The sequence below is a fragment of the Seriola aureovittata genome, chromosome 16 (genome assembly GCF_021018895.1).
Source record: "Seriola aureovittata isolate HTS-2021-v1 ecotype China chromosome 16, ASM2101889v1, whole genome shotgun sequence".
NCBI lineage: Eukaryota > Metazoa > Chordata > Actinopteri > Carangiformes > Carangidae > Seriola > Seriola aureovittata.
The window spans coordinates 1,388,771-1,409,961 of record NC_079379.1 but is presented as its reverse complement, the minus strand read 5'-3'; the positions used below and the strand labels follow the sequence as shown (position 1 = coordinate 1,409,961).

Below are 21,191 nucleotides of genomic sequence, written 5' to 3'. Positions count from 1 at the left end.
GATCACTCAGTCGGATTCAGTCAGATTACAGGGCTGGCCTACACAAACACAAACTAAACAACATTCATCATTACAGAGCATGAACCCTTTTAGGTCTCATCAGGACCAGGTATTAATGGTTGTGGATGTTATCTGGTTAACAACATCTGATTTGCATTTTCAAACCTATAGTATACAATTAATAAGTGTTTTTGTCGTCTGATTGAATCACATGGTGGGTGGCAGGTCAAAGGACAGGATGCAGGATAGTCTCCAGGAACCCCTTCAACATGTGAGATGAGGGTCACTGGAAGACTACATCTCATGGTCTGGAAAGTTCTGGAGAGAGGTGACATGCTGACCGTGAGATAAGGTAAGTGTTAGGGGAAATTCTTATCATCGGTGGTGAGCAAAGAGCGCTGGAGTCCAGGATGTCTTATGCTGAGGATGTTTATTGAAGCTTGAGCTCAAGGAGATGGGAGGATTTATCAATACAGTTTCCTGCGCATGATGTCACTTCAAATCTGAAGCAGAAAGTTTTTATACACTTAGAGAGATTACTATAGAGAGCTTACACTCCATAATTGGTCAAATATTTAGAAGAAGAGGGAGAAGAGGGATGTGTGAATACACTTTTGGTTCATTGACCATAAACAAGGAAACAAGACTATATACGCACAAGTGCTGATTCTCAGAACACCCAGCCACTTGTTACTGACCATCCAAGGTCTGCTGTTATCAATCGTGGCACCAACAGTATCAGCAAACCAACAGCTGTGTCTGGAGGAGCCGCCTGTAAGATTTAATGCAGTAGCTGTGGCACAGAGATCTAGGGCCTCACGCTGACCTTTCACCCCAAGTCAGTCACTCATTAGGTGGACAAGAGAAAATTCCCTCACAGTAAGGTAGCCTTGCTTAACAGACTAATGCTACTTCTACCATAACAGGGTAATTAGAGCCAGCTTGCTAGCACTAGCGCTAGCTCAGCTATCCCTGTCAGTCATGTGATCCTCCAGTTAAGAGGACTAATATTCAAATTATATTTGTGTGCGGGGAAAAGTGTGTGTAATGAGGAAAAAGACACAAGAAGTAGATCATTTCGTCAGTTTAATTCATGTAAACATTGGTGTGATGAACAAAAACAATTAAAACATGATTCAAATCTGTAGTTTAAAGTTCCTCTGTGTCTTAAGGTGCTCAAAACCCTTAGCCCCAACCCATGAAGACCTAAGACTGAAAACCTAAGGTTGGATACGGCTGCAAAAACAAGCACACTTGTCAACATTTACAGTTGAATTTTGCGATGCATTCTTTGTGCATTTACTTATCAAGCACATGTTTGTTGTTATCCAGATTAGATTTCTAGACACACTGCATATTAATTCCAAGTGGGGGCTGGATATTCCACTTTGGACGGTATTCTAACCGAATGCTCAGGTCAATCTAAAGGGCAAAGTCCCTTTACTTTTTCTGAGTGTAATCAAGATCCCAAGAAGAAAAACCCTTTCAAATTTAAACTATGACCTTTCCTCTCAGTGTCACTTCTTACTTTTCTCCTGGTGAGACTGAGAAAATAAAGATGAATGGTATGTTGTACTTTTGTGATAATGTTCTGCTTGTTTGCTGATCAATAAAAGAATAATAAAGCTGAAGATGATCAGCCTCCATTCAGAAGTGAGAGTGCTAATTTTCCAAACAGCCAAACTTCCAATGGAAATTCACAGAGCCAAACCACATTGTGTACAGACTATTGGCAGGCTGTAACATATGACGTCACTTACTGTATCCTGTCATGCCTTGCAGTTGCTTTTTTCAGCACTATCCCACAGTGCAGTTCTTAAAGCCTGGGGAGTCACTCCATCCTTCAATGTGCATTAACAGAGGAGGATGAGAGGGGGATGTTTAATGCAAAATGGTCTGAAGTGTTTGAGCAAGAAGAAGAGTCAGTGCTTCTCTGCATGAGCTCTGCAGAGCACTGCTCCCAGCCTGAGCCCGAGCTCAATGTTATTTCAATGTTGTTATGTCCCATGACGAAGCTGAGGCTGGCAGAGCCACATTTGTGGGGGGGGGGGGGGTTTGGTTGATGACACACGAGACAAGTGTGGGGAGGTTCATTTGTTCCACACCAGCGCAGTGACAGTCATGGCCCAGAGCAGACTACCTCGACTACACAGCCAGCAGATAGAGCTGTTCACAGAGGGGTGAACGGGCGGGAACACATTTCCTGTGGAACCCAATCCGTACCTGGATGTGCATCATAGAAGCACAAAGGCGAGGTATAATGTCTGAAGTCGGATTTCTATCTGATTGCATCACAAATTATAAACAGATTTTCAGAAAATCTGCAAAAGAAAATTCTAAATGCTATGTGAATATTAGGAGTTGGATCATTGAGATGAGCAGTAGGTGGTGCTGAGTCAGGGAATGTTGTGTTCTCCTCATCAGTCCACGCACACCTGATGTTTTCATCTGTAGCCATTTCTTGTCTCAGCTGACTGTGACATGATGTCTGTACGTCATCATTTATTCGCTGAATGTTTCTGTCGCACTTAGTCACATTCACCTTCTATCCATACACCAACTTTTCCACCTCTCCCAAAAATAAAAACTGTTTTGCGATATTGTGAGATTTTTCTTTTTTGTTTTCCTCTTGGGTTTTTTTTTAACACACTAACTGAACAATTCTACTTTCACTTTGTCATTATGGGGAACTGAGTGAAGGCTGATGTACGGCAGCTGACAAAGGCAAACGTGCTGCAATGGCCCAAATCACATCCATTAAGAGAAATGAGCTGAAAATTCTGAAATAATGCAGATTCAAAAACACATACGAAAATACAAAACAAGTACATGGACAGCAAACACACTGCAAATACAGAAAACATACAAAAACAAAAACACAAAAAAACCTCCAAAACAAATGCAACATATCCAGACAACACAACAGAAGTGCTCCAGACCTTTAGGGGGAGCTCTAAGTGGAACACCCTGAGCATAAGCTTGAATTTATGAGCTTACTGTTTTGGTCTCTATAGTTAATTTCCTCGTTCATGACAACTGTTTATATAACTCACCTGTTTTTTATTTTTATTTTGTATTTTTATTAAGACTAAAAGTTATGTATAATTGAGGGAGTGGCCTCTTTAAGTGACAGGTGGGTGAGCGAATGCTTGCTACAAACCAGCACAAACTGAAGTCTTGGCTCCACATGCCCCACCTCCTTGGATTAGCTGGCAGTTAGGGGCAGAGTCAGACACTGCCAAGATGGCGACGGTGGAGCAGCTCACTCTGAGCTTCAAAACCTTCAAAACCCTCTTCAGAAACCTGTGGTTGATGTCACAGGTGCTTTATTATTATTTACACTCTACAAGACACATGTCTGTGTGTGAGGATGAAGGTTAAAATGTCCACCAATGTAAAAAAAAACAAAACAATTAAATAGCATTATTAATTTTCACACAGGTTGCACTGTGAAGCTTTATCAGGTAAAAATCAGATTGACATCAGACTCAGTATCATCAGAGACAGATTAAAGGATTATTCTTCATTCCTTCTTAAGACTGAGCCCTGTTCACTGCTCTTAACAGTAACTTCATATAGAAGCACCAAATTCTGAACGCCGCTGGTGTTCAATTCAGTATCACTAATTACAGTATTTACAACACTATGCACCAGAATTAGAATTGGTTAATTCAAGAGATTAAGACACCATTAAGGACATTGGGTACAATGTCATGACATAAAAAAAGAGTTACTGTTTACAATCACCCTTATATTACGTATGTTTTTTAGGCTAATTCATATTATTTTAGTCTAAAAAATTAAATGAAAAAATCGAAATATTAAAGCCGCTTCATGGTGTGATCGCTCAGTTTTACACTGGTTGGTCAGCTAAGGCTTGTAGGGGTGACTGTAGGACAGCGCAGCTAGCATGGTCAATCACAGAGACAAACAGAAAAGCTCTAGGGAATATGTCAATCCTAATCACAGCACAGGACGGCAGCAGCCAGCAGGAAGGAGAGCCAGAGAACGAGAGAAAGCAAGGGAGGAGGGAGGACAAGTACACAAAATATTAGAGGGACAAGAGGAAATGATTGCAGCATCAGAACAGAAATGTGACGGGGTGGGGGGAGGTGACACCGTCAGAGCAGATGAGGGTTTAAAAGAGTCAAATACAAGAAAGCAGAGTAAAGGATAACATGAAGTATGACGCCGCTGCTGTACATGGCTGGTGAAACATGGAGACCAGCAGAGTCAACACCGTCTCCTTGCAAGCGCAACTCCACTGCAACAGCAAATAATTTCTTAAGAAACGTAATGGTTGGTTTTTAAATGAATGAATGAAGTTCAGCAGTTATTAATAGCAGTGGAGTCGCTGGGAGGTGGCGGGTCACACCTATGGTTAAAGGTCCTATATTTTACAGTAATCTAAATCATTGGATTAGCAATATTAATAGTCACGTCATGTGGATGTGAATAGTAAAGGTCCCATATAGTATAAAGGTTTGATTATAAAGCAGGTTTAGGTTCAATATTAATACTGTGAAAGTATCAAAGCCTCAGTCCACAGAGAAATGCACACAGCCTGTATTCAGAAACCGAGCCTTAAAACCAGCCGTTGGCATTTCTGGAACTTTGTGATGTCACAACAAAGCAGTCAATTGCCGTCAGGACGCAAGAAGATATATTTGTGGTTTTAAGAACCACAAACCATCTCAGTGTAGTTTTACATCTCCTCTCTCAGGCTTTTCTCTGGAGCTCTAGCAACAACAGGTAAGTGAGCCAATCAGAAGAAAGGAGGCTCTGAGCCTCTCTTCTGACTGGCTGACTGTTTAATAAATGATCCAATAAAAATAAAGCAGATTTCAGGTAAACACTCAGAAAAACCAAATCCTGGAAGGTTGGATGGTGGGTCGTGGTGGGTGGGGCTTGGGGCGGGGCTGAGAGCAGTGAATGCTTTGTTTTCACAGTATTAATATAGAACCTAGACCTGCTTTATAATCAACAACAATTGTAGGATATTTTGGATCTGATGTGTCACTGTATTTGATTTGTAATAGTGTATTAGGATCTCCTGTGTGGTTTCTAATTAGAATATATTTTGACGTAACAAGTATCCGAGTGTTGTTTGTTTTGGATCTAATACAGAATTATATACAGTTTCTAATTACAGCACAACTTAGGTGTACGGTGTGTAATTAGGGTATAACTGTGTTTGTTTACTGTTTAACAAAGATAATATAATTTCTAATTTTGTCTAATTCGTCATAACTTGTCACATCTTGTTGGTGAACTGTAAAGTGAGACCAAATCATTTTTCCAGCTGTGATTGGTTGTGGTTTTGGAAGGTGCTGACAAACAGCTGGAGTGTCAGATTAGAAAACCCTAATATAATGTCTGAAGGGCTTTGTTTGGAGGACTCAATCTTGAAATGAACATTGTGATCTAATTAATTAATTATAATGAATTCATTTAAATTAATTGCTCAGGAGCGCTTGTTATTTCCCTCTTTGTCTTCATTTTCTGTGTTAATGCTCTACTCATTTTATCCTCTTCTCTACTCTGCAGTCTGTTTCAATATGAGCATCATTAATTAATCATTGATCATCTTTCTGATGTGTATTTCTGATGAGGACTGTATCTCTGTCGATGATGGTTTACAGGTACACGTGATGATGTGGGTGCTATAAATAACTAGAGCCGTGCGTAATGGTCGCGGCAGCTGCTCCGGCTCTGTTGGAACTGATGTAGTCAGCGAAACTGCACTTCCTGTTTGCCCTTCTTTTCATAGACGAGTCTCTAGAGGTGAAGCAGGGACAGGTATTGACATGCAAATGGTGGATTAGGGGCATCTGTGCATCCATTCATTTGCTACCTGTGGGAGTGGCGAATGCGTCCAGTTCCACAATGATAGAGGTTTATGACACAGAACCGGGTTTATGGCTTCATGAACCTGACAAAAAGAAATGTGTATGTGGACTTCAGCTCTCAGGATTAGTTGTGAATCTATGCAGGGGTTCACGCTTGTGGCGTGAAGATTCAAGGTTTAATTAATTTCAAATTAATATTTCATATTTTGGAATGTGCAGAGCAACACTAAAACACAGCAGGCTCTGGTGACACAACCTTTATGTAAGGATTTGCTGAAAATAGCACAGACACAAAAAGCAGACCAATACAGCGAGGTAGTCTTTAATACATGAAAACAGGTTTACAGGCGGAGGTTTTGTCATTCAAGCCACAGAGCTGGAGACGGAGGTGACAGTGGGAGGGGAAGCCAGGTGATAACAAATGGAAATCAGGTGAGTAAGTGGAAGAAATGAACAGGACTGGGGCAGGAGTCATGATCATTGACATATATACAAAGACCCTGAATTGGCCACTGGATCGTACGTCAACATTGTCGCCATATTGGACCAAGCAGGACTGCCCTGTAAACAAGCACAAGTGAACGGAGGAGCTGCAGTTTTTCTGGATTAAAAAGCTCTATAACATTCATACAGTATTTCTCAACCAATTTCAATGAGTCGCTTTTATATTCAAGGGTTTATGATCTATGTGCAGTAAAAATAAAAGTTCGGTCTCCAGTTACTTCGAATTGTGATAATTTAGGCTGTAATCACTGTTTTCTATAAGGAGCTGCGTATCAACGTTATGTTACGGTTTACATTACGGTTTACATGAACTTAATACTTATGTGGTGGAAAAGAATTAATTGTCATAAGGAACAGTTAAAACTCACATTACTGTATTTGCTAAATTAAACTACTCTTTATACAACAGATACTATTTACTATTAGTAATCAAATATTATATAATATCATATATTCATGTTACACCTCATTGTATTTAGGATATAATAATAATAATGATATACACTGCTGTATTGTAGCCCCTCAGGTAAATATGTTATCCTGCCTTAACACCTGAATCCCTCTGGGATCAATATCTACCTTATTCTTTCACTGATAAAAATATAGAGAGCAGACTGACGGCCACAGTGTCTTATTTCATTTATTTTACTCTCTAGTTTTGACAATTCCTTATGACAATGAACTATTTTCCACCCTGTAGCCTAAATCAGTTCATGTAAACCTAACGTTAATTGTCATGGTCTCAGCCTGGAGGCTCCAGGGTTTTGTTTTTTGGACTTTCTTGGTTTTTGGTTTTCTGGGTTTTGGGTTTCTGTTCTGGGTTTTGAGTGTTTCTGGTTTGGGTGTTTCTGGTGTCTAGTTTTGTCTTCCCTGTCTTGTGCTCTGTTTCCCCATGCACTTCCTGTTTTATTTTGATAGTCATGTCACCCCAGTGTCTGAGTTCTAATTTTGCTTCCTTTGGTTAATCCCCTGATGTGTCTCACCTGTGTCTGCTTCCCCACCTGTTCTCCATCACTAATCAGTTCTGTTCCTTTAAGAAGCCCTTGTTCTGTCTTGTCCTTGTGGGGTCAATGTTTGTTTGTTGGTTGTGAGGTTTGGTGTGTGTTTCGGTGACTCGTGTTTGGACTTTGGTTTGTTTGGAATAAAATTGTTTGCTACCTTCTCCGCATTTGGGTCCACCCATTACCCCTACTTACCTCAAATCCGTGTCACTAAATCAGTTCATGTAAACCTAACGTTAATACACACTCCTCCTTCTAGAAAGCAGTGATTACAGCCTAAACTATCAGAATTCTAAGTAACTGGACACCAAACCTTTATTTGTACTGCACATAAATCATAAACCCTTGAAATGACTCATTGAAATCAGTTGAGCAATATAAACATTATAGAGCTTTTCATCCCGAAAACACAGTTCCTCCGTTCACTCCTATTTGTTTAGAGGGCAGTCTTGCCCGCTCCAATGTGGCAGTAACATTGATGTATCACAGCAACAGGCTGAAGTGGCCAATACGGTGTGTATGTGTATATATCTATAGTCCTCCCTCTCTAAAGGAGTTCAAGCCCAGCAGGACAGGTGGAGGGGGTCCAGAGGCGGGACGAGGGTGCAAAATGGAACTAGGGAGCAGGAAAATTCAAGGTAGACAACCAGGGAGCTGGAGAACAAGCAAGCAGGAAGCCAGGGTGGGCAGAGCCACTCCCAAGGCAGGGACGAAGGTAGGACCACTCTGGGGGGTGATGGTGAAGGCAGGACTGCTCTGCAGGTTGAGCAGGAGGACAACACTGAAGACAGGTCCCCTCTGGAGATTGGGCAGGTGGTCAGGCAAGGCAGCTGATATGAGAAGATTGAGCTGCAGGTGAGGAAGGACAGGAAGCAGGGCAGGAAGTGGGGAGCTGGAGGTCTGGCTGTGTACTGGCCACATGACCGACTGGAGGTCTGAAGCTGACCTGATGTCAGCCAACTCAAGAACAGCCTTGGGAACTGATGAGGTTTCAGTGTCCGATTCAGGAACCAGGAGCCAGGGTGAGTAATGTTTGCTAATGTTAGCTAGGTTTAGGTTGATATGGCTGGGTGACGATGTGTCAATTACTCTATGTCTTAGCATTCATCATTAAGCTGTAATTTTTTCCTGTTTTTTACCCCACTTTGTGCCTCACACCCCTCCTGTAGGAGCGGGGGCTGCTCTAGAATGGCAAACCACTGTGATGTCACCCCTTGGTTTGTGAACAAGCATTTTGAAGCCAGGAGTTTGCATTTTGGCCGTCGCCATCTTGTTTTTTTCAAACCAGAAGAAACCATATTGGGTTGAGAGGGTGGAGCTGAGGAGGAGTGAGGGGTGGATCTGACCTGAGAACCGAGGACACTATGCACGCCCGCCTACACCTGCTACCTGACCGCAGCAGGCTCCTGGATATGCGGTACGAAGTCGCTGCTAACACATTTAGCATTGATAATTCGAAGGAAACTTCACAGCTTAGTGTTAAAATAATCCTAGTAGCTAATTGCATGCATGTCCACATTTGGTAAATATCACATATATGAGGAGAAGCCTTGTAATGTGTGGCCTGTGTGGTCTAACCACTTGTATTAAAACCATAGACCAAGGGAAAACATGTTATAACGTGTCTTAAAATCAGTTCTACAAAGCGAAGGTGACGTTACCGAACTTAGTGTTAACAGAGACAGCCGGTTGTCAATGTTGTTAAGTTACTAAATGATAATGTTATTACAGTTAACTGACATGTCTAGACATGTTGCTGTAGAGCAGATCAGACGATGTGTTGTAAGTGTTTTTCAATATTCAGTTTGGTTCAGTATCTCATGTTCATTTCATTTCAATGCTAATGACAAATAAAATAATAATAATAATAATAATAATAATAAAGTTAAGTTTATTACAACTAAGCTGAGGGAATAATGTATTTTCAGATGTCTGTGTGATCATATGATCAGAGTGGTATTTCTTTTGTCTTTGTCTCTATACTCTACAATGATACATTTCTCTCTTAATGTTTTTTCCATCCAGCCAAGGTCTGGATCTTTGGGGACACCTACAACCTCCCGCAGCAGTGAAGGAGAACCTGCACCACCTCCACCTGCAAGTGTTGAGTCTTCTCTGGCATCACCCTGAGATGCAGGTGGATGCAGGTGCCAACCCGGGGGAAGATCGACAGGGCTCACAGGTTTGTGAACAGTGTAAGTTCATTGTTTAAGTGGAAGCCTTGTACACCACCCTCACATAAGGTTTGACACTCCTGTGCTATTTTAGTATGATGGACTTCAATTCACCACCAGGAGGAATTATATTTGAACTGTTTTGCAGTCTATTAAAGCCCAACGTCAGCAGTGGTGAAATGTTGAGCCTTAATGGATTATTGGACCCAAACATAGACACAGTGTCTTATGTTATAATATAGTTTTTTTTTTAAATGTAAGACTTCTTGCCATAACATTGTTCAGTCTTTTGGACTCCACTGTTGCTGTAACAAACTGTAGTTTAAAATAGTTTAAACATTAGGGTTCATATTTCATAGTCCTCAGCCATTACAGTTAATATCAGTGTGCTGTTCCAACAGCATCACTTATTTAGAGGGAGATTGTTACTGGAGCAAATAAATGAACTGTCTCACACATTAGGACTCATGATGAATAATGATTATACTACCTCTTTTTATTATGCAAACTTAACATGTGACAGTAAAGTTCACCCTTAACTTCAGCCACAAATGTACAAATGTATTTTTTTATTTTTACAGTTGATTGTAAATTGCACACTACAGTATTTAATTCATCCATTTATTACATTATTTTATACATGTTTCCAGGGTTATAAATTGGTGAAATTAATGTAGTTTTTAATGTACAATAAAGTTATTTATGAAGCTCTTGCTTTAACTTTCCTTCCTATCCTAGAAATGTTCAACTGTTGCTGTCCTAGAACACTGACAATGAAGGAAGGTAAGAAACTGAACCTGTGAAAACTAAAGACAGAGAATAATAAAGAAACCAGAGGACTCATCAGAGGAAGCTGAACTGCGAGTGGTTTTCTAGCATCATCATCATCATCACAGCCCGTTATAGAACTAAGGATGTTCATGCAATCTTCTTTCTCCACAACCAGATGAATGGAAGCAAATGGCAGTGGTCACTCAGTTTTCACAATGTGGAAACCTGACAGTTAATCACATATATCTATCAGCTGTCAGGATAAGTGCATCAATGTCTGCTCCAGTTGATGACTGTTTTGAGTATTAAATGAACAAACTTCTGTGTGACAAATATTTTTCTACACATTTGTATTCTGCGTTAGAACACACTTTTAACTTTTTTGTCACAATTTTGTGAATGATATAAAAAAAAACAAAAATCTGTATGTGTGAGTGAGTCATCTTAAAATAGTCAGACAGACCAAAGTGGAAGAAAGACATAAGTGTAATAGCATCAACAACAGTGGTTAATTTCAAAGTAACATAATGGAAATATTGGAAAGATTGTGTCTTGAGTTTTCCATGTACTGGGCTGTATTCAATTCACATTTAGATGAGAGGTTTCGATGAGATTTTCTCCAGCTTATCTGTGCAGCAATTTAAATGTAATATTTAATTGTATTGTCAGTCGCTACTTTGACCATATTCTGAGTTAAAACTTAAAGTCTTTCATCATCTGTTTAACTTAAAAGCTACAGCAGGTACATAACAGGTAAATTTCTGTAATCCTGTCATCAGTTTTTCATCCTGCCTGTGACTCTTATGTAGAGCGCAACTTGTGCCTGCTCGCTGACCGCCTACACTGACTGTCTTAAACAGTTGTGCAACAAATTCCTCTGAGTGCTAGATGTCTGATCCTAGCAAAGGTTTTCTCCCCCAGCCACATGAATCAGGCCATCGAATTGGAGGCATATCACCCTCCTCCATTCTGGTCTGTGCTGGAGGAGAGATCCAACCTGCTGTGTCCAGTCGGGACACTGTGGTTATATGTTGAGGCGACACAGGGCCTCAGGCGCTCTGAGCAGCTGTTTGTGTGCTACAGTGGCAAGAAAAAAAGGGCAGGCCCCGTCCAAACAGAGGCTCTCCCATTGGGTTGTTGAGACAGTCAATCAGGCTTACATGGTAGCTGGTGAACCTGTCCCCCCTCTGATGTTGTTTGTCACTCAACCAGGGGTGTGGGATGTCACTGCAGGAGATCTGTGCCGCAGCATTCTGGACAGCACCTTCCACGTTTTCACGGTTCACAGTCCACAGTATAACCATCATTAATGTAGTAACTGTGAGATATCTTGCTTTGGACTGGCAGCCTGGAGAAACCAAAAGGGAACATGTAGAGACAATGTTCACCTGTGTAAACGACTGTCCAGCATTGAGGCATTGAAGCATTGTAGTTTGCCAATTGTACTTCATTTGGTCAATATAAATACTCTGTACACTTCAGGTGGCGAACTGACTGTTTTTAGGAGCGTTCATAGTGATATAGTATGTCAGGCCTGCATCCAGTAACAAGACATATACAGCCCGAACCTTTGCCACTATTGTGAAAGAAAGAACCGGTTTCTGCTCCACATCATCAGTTTACTAGTCAGAAGGGATCAGTACATGGGATGGCAGAAAGAATACAGGCACCAGGAGGCAAGCAAGAAAAATGGAAACTAGAATACAATAACACTGGGAAACTAAACGAACTGGCACAGAGGGAGATGGGCACAGAGACTAAGTACACTAGGAAGGGGAAAACAAAGAGACACAGATGAAACCAGTAAGGGTGGGATAGACAATCACAGCCTTACTGCATTATATTCCATTATTATTGAATTCACACCTGGTGGCTGAAATTTGTGTTTTCCTTTGCATGAATAAAAAGAAACATATTCACGATAAATTGAGGCCACATGAAAGCCAGAATTGGTGCATAAAAATTCACCAGGAAATGACGTTTGATGCTCAAAATTTTATTTATCCACTCTCCACTGTCATGGTTTGCCATGGCAGACACCTTTTGTTAGTTTGTTTGGACTTTTGTCACTTCCTGTTTTATTTTGTAATTGGTTTCTTTGTGTGTCTCAATGTTTTTACTTCCTGTCTTGGTCCTGTTTCTGTGTGGTGATTGTCTGCCCCTCCCTAATGTGTTTCACCTGTGTTCAATCACCCTTGCCCTTGTGTCTATATAGTCTTTGTGCTTCCCTTTGTCTGTGTTGGTTCGTCTGTTGATCTCTGGGTTTGTCATCATCTGGTCACGTTGCCTGTTCATGTCTGGTTTGTCCTCGGTCTGTTCATGTCTGGTTTGTCCTCGGTCTGTTCATGTTGCCGGTTGTTTAAGTTCTTGTGTTTCCCTGTGCTTCACCAGTGTTGTGTAAGCTCTTGGCTCTCCCCTGTGTTGGCTGCATTTTGGGTCCAGCCTTACCTGCATAGTGACAGATCCTGACATCCACTATCTTGAAAAATCATAACTTGGCCAGTTTTCATTTTTCATCAAGCAGTAAAATAACATTGACAGTGTACCACTGTCCTTAATGTGTTACCACTATGCACTTATTGCACAGGTGAACTTTGTAACATGGCAGCGGCTTTACCAACTTGGTAAAATATGTACACAGCGGAAGTTATTGCTGTCAGACAGGTCTATAGAGGTGTTGCTGGGTATTTCCATCACACCACTGTTACCCCCCCGATGAGCCCATGTGGGACTTTGCGCCTCAGGCCCAACAACATTCAGATGGATTACAGCACATGTTGCCTGGGGATTTTCTGACATGAACAGATAGATGAGGGTTTGCACAAATACCCACAAAATAGTAGATAGTAGACTTTATATTCTCTAAATGACCAACAAACCATTGCATTGCATTGTATCGTTGTGGTTTTAGAGGGAGGCAGTTTATTACATCTGTTTTTACAGATGAAACAGACGTATTATCAGTGAGCAGTTTTAAAGCTGTTGGTTCATTTTTCTCCTTCCAGTCTTTTTTCTAATCTAGGTTTAGAAAAACCAAATCCTGACTCAAGCTCTGTATCTAACACAGACACAAGACTGAAGAAATCCATTTTCTGCTGGAAAAAATAACAATACCTGAACAGTGATACAGGAAAACACAGCAACATATTGGAGAAGATGAGAAACAATATGTTTAGAAAGCCAACACTGAGCTACCAACAGCCGCAGTGTGCAGCAGCTCTTCAGCCCTGTCCTGTGGTTGCCAGGTTTGAACAAAACTAAGGTGGCTCTAACCTGCTAGAAAAATGCAACATGTAGAGGAACGCTAACAGCTTCGACTTTGCTACACTACATTTGTCCTGTTGATTGGAGGGACTGTGGCTCAGGTGGTAGAGCAAGGCGTCTGCTGACCTCTGGGTTGACGGTTCGGTGCTCGGCTCTTCCAATCCACACATGCAGAAATCATATGACCGTATCAAGAGATTTGGACTCTCCAGAGAACAGACCAAGCAGAGTTTTAAATGCGACCTAAACCTGCATCTTGTCCTTTATTTACCTTGGTGTCCTATAGTTTTTGATCCTTCACTGGTCTCTTGCAGTACAATGATATAAAAGTGTATTATTTTGAATACCGGTCAATCTTCACGCCGACCCTCACTGATGGTCATGAACTCTGGATAGTGACCAAAAGAATGAGATCGTGGCTGAAATGAGTTTCCTTTGCAGGGTGTCTTGGCTCAACCTTAGAGAGTGGGGGAGGAGCTCTGGCATCCGGAGGGAGCTTTCATTAGAGCTGCTGCTCCTTCATGTCAAAAGGAGCCAGGTGAGCTGGTTCAGGCATCAGGTTCGGATCCTCCTGGGCGCCTTCCATTAGAGGTCTACCAGGCACGTCTAACTGGGGGGGGAGGCCTTGGGGAAGACCCAGAACACACTGGAGAGATTATATATCTCATCTGGTCTGGGATCGCCTCGGGAGCCCCCAGGAAGAGCTGGAAAACATTGCTGGAGAGAGGGACGTCTGCACTACTTGGCTTGACCTGCTGCCACCAGAACCCAACCCCGGATAAGCGGAGGAAAATGGTTGGATGGATAATTTGCATCAACTTGTGAAAGATATTATACGTAATTTCCTTTTTGACTACAAATATCTTGACTATATAGATTTAGTAGGTGGAACACTGTCATAAAAATGATTTCTTCATCCTTTGTCTCTCATTCATTTCTGAATTTCTTATTTGTTGTTTAATTTTCATTTGTCTATTCCAGTGTTCCCTATCTCCTAGGAGCCTGTTTTACCATCCAGTTACTACATTTGTGATTTTAATAATTGTAACAAAGCTGACCAGGATCTGTGACTGTCTTCTGGGTTTCAATATTCAATAGCTTCTATGGGATATGAGATTTACCAGAGTGTCAAATCCAAACATCCAGATTTAATGTGTGTAATCAGGGTGTAACAACAATGCCTTTGGTTTATGGAGATAGGCCACTCTTCTGCTAGAGATCTACTTTGGTTATGGTGTAATCTTCCCTACAAAGAAGTATTTGAGGGGGGAAAAAACAGATTATCCCAAATGAGGAAATGAAATTCAGTCTAGACATGGAATTGCTGTGGGCCAAACCAGTTCTTGCACATCAATATTTCATGATCAGTTTCACCTGTCTCCCCTGCCTTCCTCTGTTTCCTTTTACCAGCTGAAAACTAGAAGCACAATGAGTACAGGGTGCAGAGAGTAAAATTCACAAGAACATTTTTAATCCAAGAGGCGTTACTCACTGTACCCTATGTGATGTTTTCCTGCAGTTTAAGTCAGCATATACACAGGAAGACAGCAACATCTCCTGAGGGTAGCTGCTGCTCCTGCAACAATATAAGGCTTTTAACTCAACCAGAGCGTGCACATGAAACCATTGGTTCCACTTTACATTGAGACGACTCATGTAAAGGATTTATGAATGGTTTATAAGTAGTTTATTAATTAGCTTGTTAACACTTTATAAGTCATTTATAAGCTGTTATAACACATTGGATAAAAAGGGTGACCTGTCGCTTGCCAAATAGCGAGCCCACATGTCTCTGTACTGTTCAGCCTCAGATCTCATTAGTTACTGAGCTTTCTTTGTTTTCTCCATCATCAGCATCTGTAGCTGTTTGTTCAGTTACTATCAATGAACCAGCATCAGCATCTTAAATGGTCAGAAATTTGCATTTAACAGATCAAATTATGGCAGATCACATGATCATATCAAAGCAGATTCCTCCTCTGAGGCAGTGGCAGTGTTGTTGACCTTGACCTGACCATGTTCTCAGCAACCGTCCTCATTCTAATCACAGCTGTTGATCACATTGTTCTGCTCAGTGGAGATGAACATGGAGATGCTTTCTGCTGGTTGCTCTCTTCTTTAGGACTTTATCATCCAGGTAGAACACAGGTGGGAACCTTCCTTTACTTGGTGAACTGCTCACCCATCCTTTGTCCCACTGTTCACATCTCTGTGATTCTCCCACCATCATCTTCATGTTTCTTCTTCATAAACCATTTATAAATCTTTCATGAGGGTAGTCTTGTTGTACGGTGGTACCAAACCATTTAGAATACACCACAGTTATTATCTAATCATGCAGTCCAAGTGCACAGAAGTGCAGTCGTGTCTGATATTCCTTTGCGACCATGATACAGAACCGGAGGGAATGCCACACCCCGAAACACACAAGCACACACATGAGGTGCGTTTCCGCCGCAGGCACTTTCCCCATGAACCAGGAACATTTTGAGGGACTATGCACGTTTCGACCACAGTAACCAGGGTCTAACTGTATCTTCAGGGTAATTGATCGACCCCCAGGAAAGTCCCTGGTCAGCGGGTAGTACTTTCCAGAGGTTCAGGAACTTGAAGATTTCTGATTGGTTGAGTACTCGCTGCATTTTATTTCACCTGCCGTGTTTAAAAGCCCGCAGCTTAAATCAGACTGTTTTGATTTGAGACTGTTGTTTTTTATCGTTGTTCGAGATGGAGAAGAAAGTCTACTACAGATGGACCGGCGACGAGGTCAGGGCCTTGCTAACCATTTACGCAAAAGAAGATATCCAGTGGGAATAGAAGTTGGCCTGTCTTTGTCATTGTGGTTGTATAGCCTTCATCTTCTTCTTACTGCCACCTACTGGACTGGAGGTGTAGTGCATTTACCTCCATTGCTTTTCCATATGTCATCAGCCTGATTTACATAATGGTCCTGGGACTTTAGGCTGCGATGGAAACCTGCTTGCTCCAGGTGGACAGGTGAAAGAGCAGAGAGTATGAAGATGGTTAGAGGAGGAAATATGTTTGAGCCTCAGTCAGACCCAGACTCAGAGGAGGAGTCTGTTGAGTCCAGAACCAGACACTAGCAGACGGATCAGAACGGTTAGCGTAGTTAGCATCTTTTATTGTAACTGGCAATGGCTGATACAGCATTAGTGCTAATGCTAACTCTCTCTCTATGTACTGACAAGGTTTCAGGTTTATTTAGCCCCGCCCCCGTCCCCATAAGTTGACAGGATTGGTTCCTTAGGTTTGTGACGTATGAAACCCTGGCTGTCTGAATCTGTGTTTATGAGACTGTCATTGGTTCACTGCAGTTCAAGGTGGAAACACTCAGTCATGGTGTTGATGATTATTTCATTCATGTCTTAAAAACCATGAAATCGATGTTAAGGTTAAACACTTGTTTTTCATTGGTTGTGAGTGTGGTGAGAAAAACTGTAACTTTTCTGCTGACTGAAATCATGGCAGAGCATTGAATTGAACAGTTTTGAAGAGAGGAAGCCAGGAAGGAGTAATGTTGAAATGATCATCTTGAGCCTGTGATTTCATGGCTGGATGGAGCCACATATGGTGCACCAGCTGCCTTTAATAAATAATAATCACTTCCTTCACTGAATATGAATTTGAAGCCATGCGCAGGCGGCTGTTCTGCAGCGCTCTGCTCCTCTCCATCACTTATTGGCATGGTAGCACCGTTCTGCAGATTAGAAAGCAGGCACTTGTTTGCACGTCTAACAGCTCAGGTAAGAAGAGGAGATTTGCAAAATTCCTAATTTCTCACTTTCTTAATGAGAGTCTGGACAGCTGCTCAGCCAGAGAGGAAGAAACTCACTGAGGGAAGCTGAATGTGTTCATGTTAATGAGCTAGCTGTAATCATTCCTGTAAATTAAACTGATTGGCTGTCACATAGAGTCAACAGGTCTGATTTAGTGGGAGTGCTTTACTACCTTCTTCACTCAATCAAGCTACTCAGCAAGATGGGGTTTCTCACTGAGGCTCCTGCCTCATTATTGACTAAGAGTTATTGTTATGCTCTTGGCAAAGCCTCAAAATTGGCTCTTTGAATGATTTATATTCAGTTGTATATATTTTTCTTAGCAAGTCTCCTAGATTTCCATGACAGTCAATGACTCACACAGTGAAAGTGCTTTCTGGCTGTTTCTACTGGATCTCATCCTCCGGTGTGTTTCTTGTGGAGAGGAGGAAACCTCTGCGGAGAATTCAGCTGCTGCTAAAAACCTGTTGAACCACTGACGCTGAATCCAAACCAGGAGAAGCTTATAGTAATGGTGGTGGGGACAAAAACTACCATGATCCCGCGCATTAGCTGTCATCTAACAATGACAGCTAATGCCATCTTTTGTTATCATTTTGATTTGAGAGAACCCCTAGAGGCAGAAGTTACAGACTCCATTTATTTTCTGTGCAAATTGGGTTTGTTTTTTAGTAGAATCAGTTGAAAGAAGTTGAAAATTGTTCAGTCTTGTGTCCCTTTGTTGTCACTTTACCACTGTCATTGTCCTCGCACTCGCTGGAAACAGATACATCTCGCATGCATACTTGCAGACAGTGTGCTCATCATGTTGTCCTGGGCTGTGGCTGATGTTCTATATGTCTATTGAAGCCTGTATGTAGCAAAAAGAAAATAACAAAATAAAAACCTTCAGATTACATTTCTTTAAAAATGAAAAGATGGGAGGAGATTTTTAATCTTCTATCCGGTGTGTTTCCAGTTTCGCTTCACACGTACAAAGCTCAACGTTGGAACCCACCCCTTACATGCAATTACCTTTAAATCAACCCCGGACCTAACCTGACCTCACATATTAATATACGACTGATGACCTGACCAGGAGGCTGATCAAACATGCGCTGCTTCTCTGCAGCACAAGCATCGCACACAACAAGGAACTGAATCCATGTAGAAAAAAACAACCAAACAAGATAAATAAATAAGCCGCTCAGACCAGCTCAAGGACACACGCATACACACACACACAAACACACACACACACACACACACATACATACAGTTATCTAAAACCATGTGTAATATTACACAGCCACAGAGTTCAGAATGTATGTATAAGTTTTGCAGACCTACATCCAGGGCTGGAACCAGTATAGGCTACATCAGCTGCCTACTCAGTTACATTGACCAGCTTCGTGCCTGATCCTGATCCAGAACAACTTCAGCATTTCCCTTCCTTCGGGATTCACCTGACATTTCCCCCCCAGATACCTCGGGATCACAGCCCCTATAAAGAGGTATTGGTCATGGAGACGTTGATCCTCCAAGCTGCCCAGCACCACAGAGCCTCAGCAGCCCAGCGACCTGCTGCCTAGCATCACGGTCAACCTCCAGCCTGAATTCGCTCCTACGCTGGGGGGGGGGCCCAGGCGACATTTTCGGTCAGCGTGGGAGGAGGCAAGAGAGTGGTATCGCTGCGAGAGAGGGAGAGCGTGGACACGGAGGAGCCACTGCATTGGACTAAGACTCTCAACATGGTTTTTACTGAACTTTTAAATGCACATTTTGATTATTTTTAACAGGCCAGGCTTGTATTTTACCATCCTTTATGATATAAATTTATCATAATAAATGTCACTTTAAACTGAGTCCTACTCTCCTGCTGGTTTTCAACTCTGCTCCCCTTGAAGTCTTTTAAGAGTCCTAGGCTCTAGTATTCTTAGGTGGCGTTGTCGGTTTTGATTTCAAACATACAAAATTAATTTAAAGTAAGGCCCTATGTCAGCTGTTGGGCCTGGCCACATTTCATCTACTCACCAGATTTCTCCTTTCATCTCCACCTTTTAGATGAAGCGTTCCAAACACTGTGGCAGCATGGGTTCAAGCTGCAGCTGGACAAAAGCAAGCTCCTCCAGGGTGAAGTTATTGGGCCATATGGTGGACCAGGATGGGATAGGACTTCACCCCGATAAGGACTTGGCAGTGCTGGACTGGCTGGTCCCCTCCACCATAAAGCTTTGTCCAGGTCAAATTTGACCCCGGTAGTAATTATGGGTTGTTTATGCAGAGAAATACAGAGTAAATGTGACCGAACTATCATGAATAACAAAAACTGCAACAAAACAATAATAATGGTGATACAATCCTACAGTATTAGTGTATTAATATTGTGTAATAATTTTAAAATTATGTTTCATGCCAAGAAAACTTATTGTTCGGAATGCTCAAGACACTACTCTATGACCTGTCACTTAAAACTATGTTATTATTACCATTCTTTTTCTCACAGACGAGGTAGCCACAATGCATTCAGTCTCTTTGGGCTTTTTTTTATCACAGCATAAAGATAAGATCATTGTTGTCTTCCTCCCATATTGGTCATGACAAGTGTTTGGAAATACCTAGAAGGAGATTGACACATATAATTTCCGTGCCAACACGGGGCTGCTGATACTTGCTGGGTTTTAAAAATCCAATTGGAAATGGCAGCTTGTGATGAAGGACCAGCTATGCAAGGAAGATGTAATATATACAGGGATAGGAAAGTGTATATGGTCAATTCTGACCCATAACACAACATATGTAACAATAATTTCTCATTATAACATATAAAAAATATAAAGTTATTTTGGGAATTATTTTCTGTTTATCATCAGCCTCTCACCATAGTCTGATAATATATTTGCCTGTTCTCTTCATGATAAGATTAAAAAAAAAAAGATTAATTGTGCCTATTTTAAACTAAAAATGATTTGTACACTGAGTTAAATGAGGTCTAATGCACATAAAAACTCAATGTAAATATATGTTATATTTATGGATGAATAATGAATACATTTTAGTGGATGGTGAATCATGGATCATGAATAATGAATTCAAACATGGATCAAATTTGACCTGAAAAACTAAAGGAATAAAACCTTTTCCAACACATTAGGAGGGTTACAGACCATCTGACAGGGGCCACATTCACCAAGTTTACCGACACTTGTTTCTTTTGACTTCGACATAAAGTAACATTCAAGTTGTTCAAGTAATGTTCATACAGATGCCTTGTCTAGGTTTCCCGTTAACCCGAAGCCTGCTGAGACTTCCAGGGGAGAAACCAGATGAGTGGACACTGCAGTAACCCAGACTCCTGCAACAATGGAAGAGGCTCCAGGTGGACAGGTGAAAGAGCAGAGAGCATCAAGATGGTGAGAGGAGGAAACATCAGAGAGACTCAGCCACATGTCTGAGCCTCAGTCAGACCCAGACTCAGAGGAGGAGTCTGAGACCAGAACCAGAGACTAGCAGACGGATCAGAACGGTTAGCGCAGTTAGCATCTTTTATTTGTTTATGTAGTTTGTTAGCTTGTAACTGGCAGTGGCTGACACAGTGTTAGTGGTTGTGCTAATGCTAACACTTGCTATCAGTGCCACAAGGATTCTGGTTTATTTTGCCATGCCCCCTCTCCCACTGAAATACACAAGAGAAGCAAATGTTATTGACACAGGTGAAACACACAAGGTAAGTTATTTCAAAATAAAACATTTTGTCCAAACATTATGTGGTATGGATATTGTGTCACTGTAACACAACACAGAAGTGAATGTGCTTACTGATCATTTTATGTCATGACAAATGCTATATAT

General features: G+C 41.5%; 1 protein-coding gene across 1 annotated transcript in view; it reads left to right on the top strand.

Moving 5' to 3' along the window:
- tmem200b (transmembrane protein 200B) overlaps positions 1-20,955 on the top strand; it is a 102,710-nt gene extending 81,755 nt beyond the window's left edge. Inside the window, exon 3 of the transcript XR_008829870.1 lies at positions 20,727-20,955. The gene's annotated coding sequence lies outside the window, so the exon portion shown is untranslated. The remainder of the gene's footprint in view (positions 1-20,726) is intronic.
- The last annotated feature ends 236 nt before the right edge of the window (positions 20,956-21,191 follow it).